Below are 7,730 nucleotides of genomic sequence, written 5' to 3'. Positions count from 1 at the left end.
GAGGGAGGCAAGTTTATTTGTGGAAGCACCTTTCAACAACGAGGCAATTATTTTAAGCACTTTAAATAAGATAAAAAGGGTTTGGAAGTTGATAGTCGATCCTTGAACAAAACAAACCTGTGCCAATATATAGTCGTCACATGGTGTGTGCCAGAATGCCCACATTAAATCATCATAACCAAATAATGATCCCATGACTCATTCCCTCTGAAAGACTGAATTCAGATATAAAATAAAGATAGAAACGTTATGTATTCATGTTTTTTTTTGTTGTTGTTATTTTTTTGCTAGAAACTCACCACTATATATAAATATATATATATATAAATTATAAATAGTAATCTGGTGATCATCTCAGACGTGTTTGAATCCACGTGTTTGTATTAATGAGAGTGAAAGAATTCATTCTGTAACTAACCACATTATCATTATAGCATAGCATGCGTGCAGTATGTATGTGGCTATACATCATATGTTGTATGACTTCTGCTGTCCTTGTTTGTATGTTGTTTGTTTTTGTTGTTTTTCATGTAAGTACATATTCAGTAATGTTACCACCTGTACAACCATCAGTCGATATAGCTCTGATCTCATTACATACGAACTGCACTGCCCTCAAAGTCAAAAGAAACAGGTGCCAACGCTTCAGCTGGTCGGCCTGGTGCGACACTGACAGCACACTTCATCCCTCTGCGCCCTGAGCCTGCCAGCAGAGAGTAGATCTGCTGCTCTGTCTGCCAGATATGAACAACCCTGCACGCTATCTGTTGCTAAGTCAGCTGACAGATGATGAGACTCAGGAAGACCAGCGCTGACTATTACACCTTCCTGCATATTTCAGTTTCCTTCCACCCATCTATATCCACGTCGCCTCTCCTCTCCCATTTGTGTAAAATGTGTGTGCTAATGTAAATGTTATGATTCGATCTGGCACTTTTTATTGTCTTAACTGACATGACAGCCATTTCCAGCGATACTTGATAATTCAACCAATAAAATCAACTGTGACCTACACCCTCATTTCTGCAGATCTGTCAGCTGCATGTTCATGCTCCTCTTCTACCACATCCCAAAGATGTTCTATTGGATTCACTTCTGATGGCCAATGACGTTCACTGAACTCACTGTCATGTTCATGAAACCGGTTTTAGGATTTTGACATGTTACATTATCAAGCTGGAAGTGGCTGTAAAGGGATGCACATGGTCGGCAACAATACTCAGATAGACTGTGGCATTAAAACGCTGATTGATTGATATTTAGGCGCAGAGAGAGTGCCTGGAAAACATTCCCCACACCATTACACCAGCACAACAAGCCTGGACTGTTGACACAAGGCAGGTTGGGTCCATGGATCGTGACCCTACCATCTGCTGCCTCAGGAGAAATCCAGATTCATCAGACCAGGCTACGTCTTTACGACCTTAAACTGTCCGGTTTTGCTGAGCCTGTATCCACTGCAGCCTTAGATTTCTCCTTCTTCTCGTCTGGTCCTTCTCTGCAGACCTCTCTCATCAATCTGATGTTTGATGTGAACATTAACTGAAGCTCCTGACCTGTATCTGCATGGTTTATGTATTGCACTGCTGCCACATGACTGGCTAACTGGAGAGTATTTGCTAATGTTGTAAACCCAGATTCAGATCATACAAATGCTGGGAATCAAACATCTTTTCACAAATTCTCCCACAGGCGTTTTCACAGCAAAGTGCTATGGATAAAGAATAATCTCTGTTCTCTTCAATTGTCCCAGTAGGTCATGACACTATTTCAGTCAGCCAGCATGCACAATAATAGGACCCTAAAACTGAAGCAGCTAAATGGAATTCAGCCATTATTGCCATTGTAATTTGTAAAATATACCAAATAATTTCCTCAATTTATCAATCATTGTTTGAAATCTGTAAATTAAGTGGATTTGTAAGTTGTATTTTTAAAGATGATTCTGTTATGTTCTCGTCTTGCCCATAGGCCCCACCCTACCCCCAGTTGCTTGCTTTCACCCCTGGCATCCCCTCTTCTTTCCATTCTCAGACAATAAACACCATATCTTTTCAACCGTCCACCTGCCCGTCTGCCCTCCGGTATCAGGATGTGGCGTACAGTAATGAACAGATAATATCAGCTCCCATAATCAGCCTACTTATCATAAAAACAGGCATAAAGCTGTCCTGTTTTTTACGGTCAACAAGTTAATTTGTTGTCTAGCAGGTGTTTGTTAACTGCTGTGGCGAGTGGGAGGAGGAGGAGGAGGAGGAGGAGGAGGAGGGACCCCTGTGAACAGATTGGCGCTGTCCTTGCATTTCATGGTGGTCCATCTGCCATGCAGGCCTCGCGGGCTGACTATCTGTCTTTACTGCTCCAAAGTCTTCTTATATCATCTGTCTGGTTTATCTGCCAGTCAGCTGATCAGTCTGTCTGTCATCTGTCTGCTTGTCTCACTGCCTATCGCAGACAAGTGATTCTGGTCTGTGTTAAAGTCCCTATGAAAACAAGTTAGTGTCCAAAAAGCCTGAGATAGGGCCTGGAAGTGGTGGTGAGGGACGAGTTGCAGGCTGCCACTGAACCACTTATGACAGTTGTGCTTTTATAAGCAGCTCTCGGGGAAAATAATCTTATTCATTAGGTTAAATCTCAGTGAGCACAACCAAGGTTTTCTGACATACATTAAGAAAGCCCAGGGTGAGTACAGGTAAAGATAATTCTTTAAAACAATTTTTTTAGCTTGCTCCCACTTATTACAGAGACAAATTCATAATAATCCATCTCCAAACTAGTCTTACATCAAAAAAGCATTAAATCAAATCCAATGCACAACTATTCCATACTTTGGAAAGGATCTGCAGATTATATTGGACACATACAAGCTAACATTGTTTTTTGATTTAGGCAATTAGTGATGAGTTGTCAAATTATAAAATGCTACAACTTAATATAAATTTATGATTAGAAAAACAAAACATGGACACTAAAAATATGTCATCTTTGCTCTCATGTAGTATTACATTATCTGATAAAATACGTAGCCTTATATTAACAACTAAGTCTGTCAAGTACTGTGAGGAAGCCAATATTCCCTATTCCTGTAAACGCAGCCCAGTGAACTGCTCAAAATCTAATGTTAGCATGACTTCTCTCCACGAGAAACCTTAACACAGTTCTCGTATTTAATCATATTTAATTCAGGACCACTCTACATTAATTTATCAAACTAGATACTGTTGTAACGGGCGATGAGCTAGTGACACCAAGTAGCTACTAATGTTAATGCTGGGACAAACAGCACACACTGTTGGGAAGGCTAGTTGGTTAGCCACAAAGACACACAAAGTCAAATCCCAAACTTTTGTTGACATGACATCTCTAACTGAACAATGCAGCTGCTGCTTGTCTGAAAGAAAAAACTATCACACAAATAAAATGAATGAATGTATGAGTTTCATAGGAACTGGCAGTCGGCGCAAGAAATGACTCTTGAGACAACGTGAATTCAAGTCCTGGGTAACAACACAGTCACACTCACTCCTAACAGATACGCACTTGTTTAAAATTTATGGCTGCGCACATGTATGCAGTGGTAATGGTTATTGAATTATATCTGAAGAGGTCAAATAACAGTGCAGTGGTTGCCAACGCTGAGAACATGGATCTGTATCAGGACAAAGAACATCTGATATCAGGAAATGATGAAAGCAGAAACAGGTGAACTCCCACAGGCCTTTTTCACACTATTTGTCACGGTCGGAAAAGGCACAGGTGTGACTGATAACATTAATGATATCTCTGTTTTACTGTGGTTCCCCTAAACCATGACAATACCAGGACCCTGAACTGAAGCAGCTCAATGAAATCCAGCCATCATCCAGCAACATGAGCAACAGCTTGAGGGTTTCTTCAGAGGAGGTAGGGGAAATTAAAATGCCTTGTGTGTATTATAATATCCAGAGAGTTTACCTTTATTCCAGTCACGATGTGTTCGAATGCAGGTGGCTCTGGTTGCATGTGTGTGTTTGAGGGATTCAAGTATTTCAGAGAGCAGCTAGTGCTCACTATAGAGTTTGTAGAGTTTGTATTTATTAATCCTTTTGTCTGTCTGGTTTGTTAATAGCCTAGTTAGCCGGTTGTAAGTTAGTTGGTAAACTATTTCATAGCAAGTGACCTTCCAATATTTGTTAGCTAGGTAGCCACATTAACTTTGTTGGCCTGTAATTATTTAGGTAAAGTATTTTGCAAGCCTTGAGGCTGATTTCTCTACATTTTGTCAGCATTATATTCATGAAGCTAATATGAATAAGATTTTAATTAAAGCATAATATTGGTTCTGCGTCTCAGAGTAATGTTTATTTAGCTGACACCAATCAGCTGACAGGCAGACAGACATTAACCCCCGTTGGCCTGCTGTTTGAGCTGCTGGAGCCCTGCAGGAGGCCCTGGCTCAGACTCCCTGGAACCAAAGGTCACCAGCCGCTCTGGCAAGCCAAGCTTCTGGCCTGAGGTAAAGTGTGATATGCTTGAGATGGCTCAGTGTTGTTTTAACAGCTTATTCTGTGATTTGCATGGCTTTTCAATCATTATTTAATTTGAATTGCTGCAAAATTAGCAGGGATTCTTCAACAAAACGTGTAACCGAGCGTAGGGATGGTCTGAAGTTGTAATCTCTAATATGCCATTGTTAATTTCTGTTATTGTCCAGTTCTAAGAAGTCATTGTGGTGTTTTTCCATGTCACTTTGCAGAGAAGTGTCAAGCAACATGGCCAGAGTTGGTCATGAATGAGTTTGTGGTGCCTCTGTATAATGCAACACAGCTCTACAGCATCACAAACTACGACTTCACAATGATCACACAGTTGAACCATTAGCTCTCTGAAACAGTTCCAACGATTCTGAACATTACAAGCTCAATGAAGGAGGATTTATTGCAGAACTATGGTATTAGATTGCATTGGGTTTAGCTAGGTGTTCCTAATAAACTGGCAGCAGAGTGAAAATTATTCTACTTTGATAATTTAATTAAAAATATTTAACTAAGCAAGTGAATGCAGCCTTCAACGCAGCTACTTTTTGTTTACATTAGTTATTTGAATTCTGCTTGAGTAATATTTAAGCCACGTAATAGCACGTCTACTTAAGATTAATGTTGTGACAGTCTCATCATCCCTGACAGGGACGTTGGTAGAGCAAGCTGTTTGTAGAGTTTTGCCTGTCAAAGGATTATTATGGCAATTTTAAGGTAAGTGTGAAGTCCTGAATTCACAGTTTGTATTTACCTGTAGCCATTTGGCTACCAGTTTAATTACCAGAATCTGTTTACAAGACTTACCACTTAGTTATTTGCTAGTTAATGTAGGTGCTGTTCAAGTCTATAAAATGTGAACGTGTTAACAAACTCTCCTAATCTCAGCTGTTTAAAGCTTCTGAGGTTTGGGGTGAAATCTATTAGCAGAGGATCTGATGTAGCTTCCAGTGCTGCTGTTATTGTTCTTCGGGTCCATAAAACACTAAGAGTTTATAAACTTGCTTCTGCTTTTGGCTGCCTTCTTCTCATAAAGCCAGGAACACGATTGGACGATAGCGACTCTGTGTGCTGTGGCACGGCCGTGTGTCACTGTGTAATTTTAGTTCAACAATAAAAAAAATGCAACTGCTGTGATGTCGTGAACAATGGAATTCACAGGCTCTTGTTGTCAGCGATTGCCGGTGCCTCATTCCTTTTTTAAGCTCTTTTTATGAGGTCATATGTTCTTTGGATCCTCAGCCAAATGCTGACGGCTGGTCTTTACTTCTCTGAAGTCTGGTGTAGCCACAAAGGCACAAATGTCTATACCGTAAATGACATTCGTTAAAGTCTCTTTGTAATGATGCTACATGAAATTCTTTAATGTAGGTTCATGTCTGCGTCTTCCTGGCTGTGTGTACGCATGTGCTTGCGTTGGACAGATCTGTAAGTTGATCAGTTGGCCCATTTATAAAATGAAAGAAGTGATGCTACTTTTCCAGATATACAGCTTCACAAAACACACAAAACCTGCAATGAAATCTAAATGCCCTTAATTTAATGAGATAGAAAGGAACCTAAGATTTTTTTTTTGGCATGGGAAAAATGGCGGAGTTTAAGTTTTCTTACCGTGTATGTGCTCTGTCAGAGGTTTTTCCATGGTTTTCCAGTATATATTTCTATTTAATCTGCCTAAATAACGTTCTTTTTGAGATAAATTGTATCATTTAAAAAGATAGAATTATCTCAAACTGCTTTTTATCCAAAACCAGATAAACACGTCTGTGTGTTTGTGCACTGTATGTCGCTGGTGCTAGCTGGTGTGCTGAAATAGACGCCTTCTTCTCATGCAACGGCCATAATCACATTTGACCTTCAGTGTGTATGTGTGTGTGTATGTAAGTGCGTCACATGTGTTCGTGAATGAATTTGTGAGCTTCGGCTTGTCACATACTGCAGCCTGCTCAGTACTCAACATTAGAGGTCTCACTATAATGAGGCTAAAGGTAGAAAATTAGGCCTGTTTTAATGAACAGACTAAGCCCGCTTAATGGCTTCACACATGTCAGCTTAAATCCTCTGCAAAATAAACATTCCCCGCTTCATGGGAATGCTCAGCTCCGGAGCGGCATTCTCAGCTGCACTGGGAGCGTTTTCTGGAAAACCGATCGCCTGGAGAGGGAGCAGCTTCTCACTTAGCACAGTCTTATTTCAGCATTTGGCAAATGCTATAGATTGTTGTAGTTGCTGTTGTTATTTCACTTAATTATTGTCACAAAATATATAATAGTGATACTGATATGAGGGAGAGATTAGCACATAAGACAAACCATCTCCCTGTTCCCTTTAGCCCCCATGAAACTAGAGACTCTATAAAACCTTCTTAATTTCCTTATAATGGCTGCATGCATGGTAACACATAGTGCACCGATTTCAAATCCACACATACCAATTTGGACATGAATACCGTAGTCTTAAGCGCACACACACACACACACACACACACACACACACACATACTGATGCCTGTCATGATTATTTGCCAAAATATATCAAGTGTTTCCTTCATGCGGACATTATTTCAGGCATTAAAATTTAATTATATTTCAGAGAACACATTTCAGAGAGAAGCCAACTTCTCCCGTCATTTAAACCCTCCAGTTTTATATGAGGGGTTAGTAGGGTTGTACATCCTATTTTTATCATTGCTAGAGAGTTTGAACATTTAGTAGCATACAGAGATATTATGCAGGACTGACATAAAATCATTTAAAATAACATTTCTTCAAAAGATTAATTCCCATAACGTATGGATTTCATAATTTAAACTGTTAAAAACACAATACAACAGAATTAAAAGGCTTTTTTCCCTCAGTATAGACATTAATAAGTAAAGGACTGACACAACTTGAAACACATTCAAAAACAAATATTGTTCAGTGATAAATGTATTTAAATGATGAATAAAGTAGAACAGGAGTAAAGGACGACAGCCTGTTTGCACCCTTGGCTTCAGGTCCAGATCCTCTGCAACTGAGACGTAGCTTCATAAGACGTGACGTGGACTTTCTCACTTTGTCATCAGTTAGTTCTTTACAAGGCCTCTCGCTGCCACTCTTAATCATCAAAAATGACTTTTCAACGCTCGGCTTTTCACCCACAGCTGGCTACTCAGATGTCAGTTCATGTGACTGTGCTAGCTGGCGAGGCTGCATTGGTGAATTATGGGAAGTG

The sequence above is a fragment of the Trachinotus anak genome, unplaced genomic scaffold, assembly GCF_046630095.1.
Source record: "Trachinotus anak isolate AG129_WGS33_773 ecotype Australia unplaced genomic scaffold, CSIRO_AGI_Tana_v1 ptg000019l, whole genome shotgun sequence".
Taxonomy (NCBI): domain Eukaryota; kingdom Metazoa; phylum Chordata; class Actinopteri; order Carangiformes; family Carangidae; genus Trachinotus; species Trachinotus anak.
The sequence above is the reverse complement of the archived record's forward strand: the minus strand, read 5'-3'. Positions refer to the sequence as shown.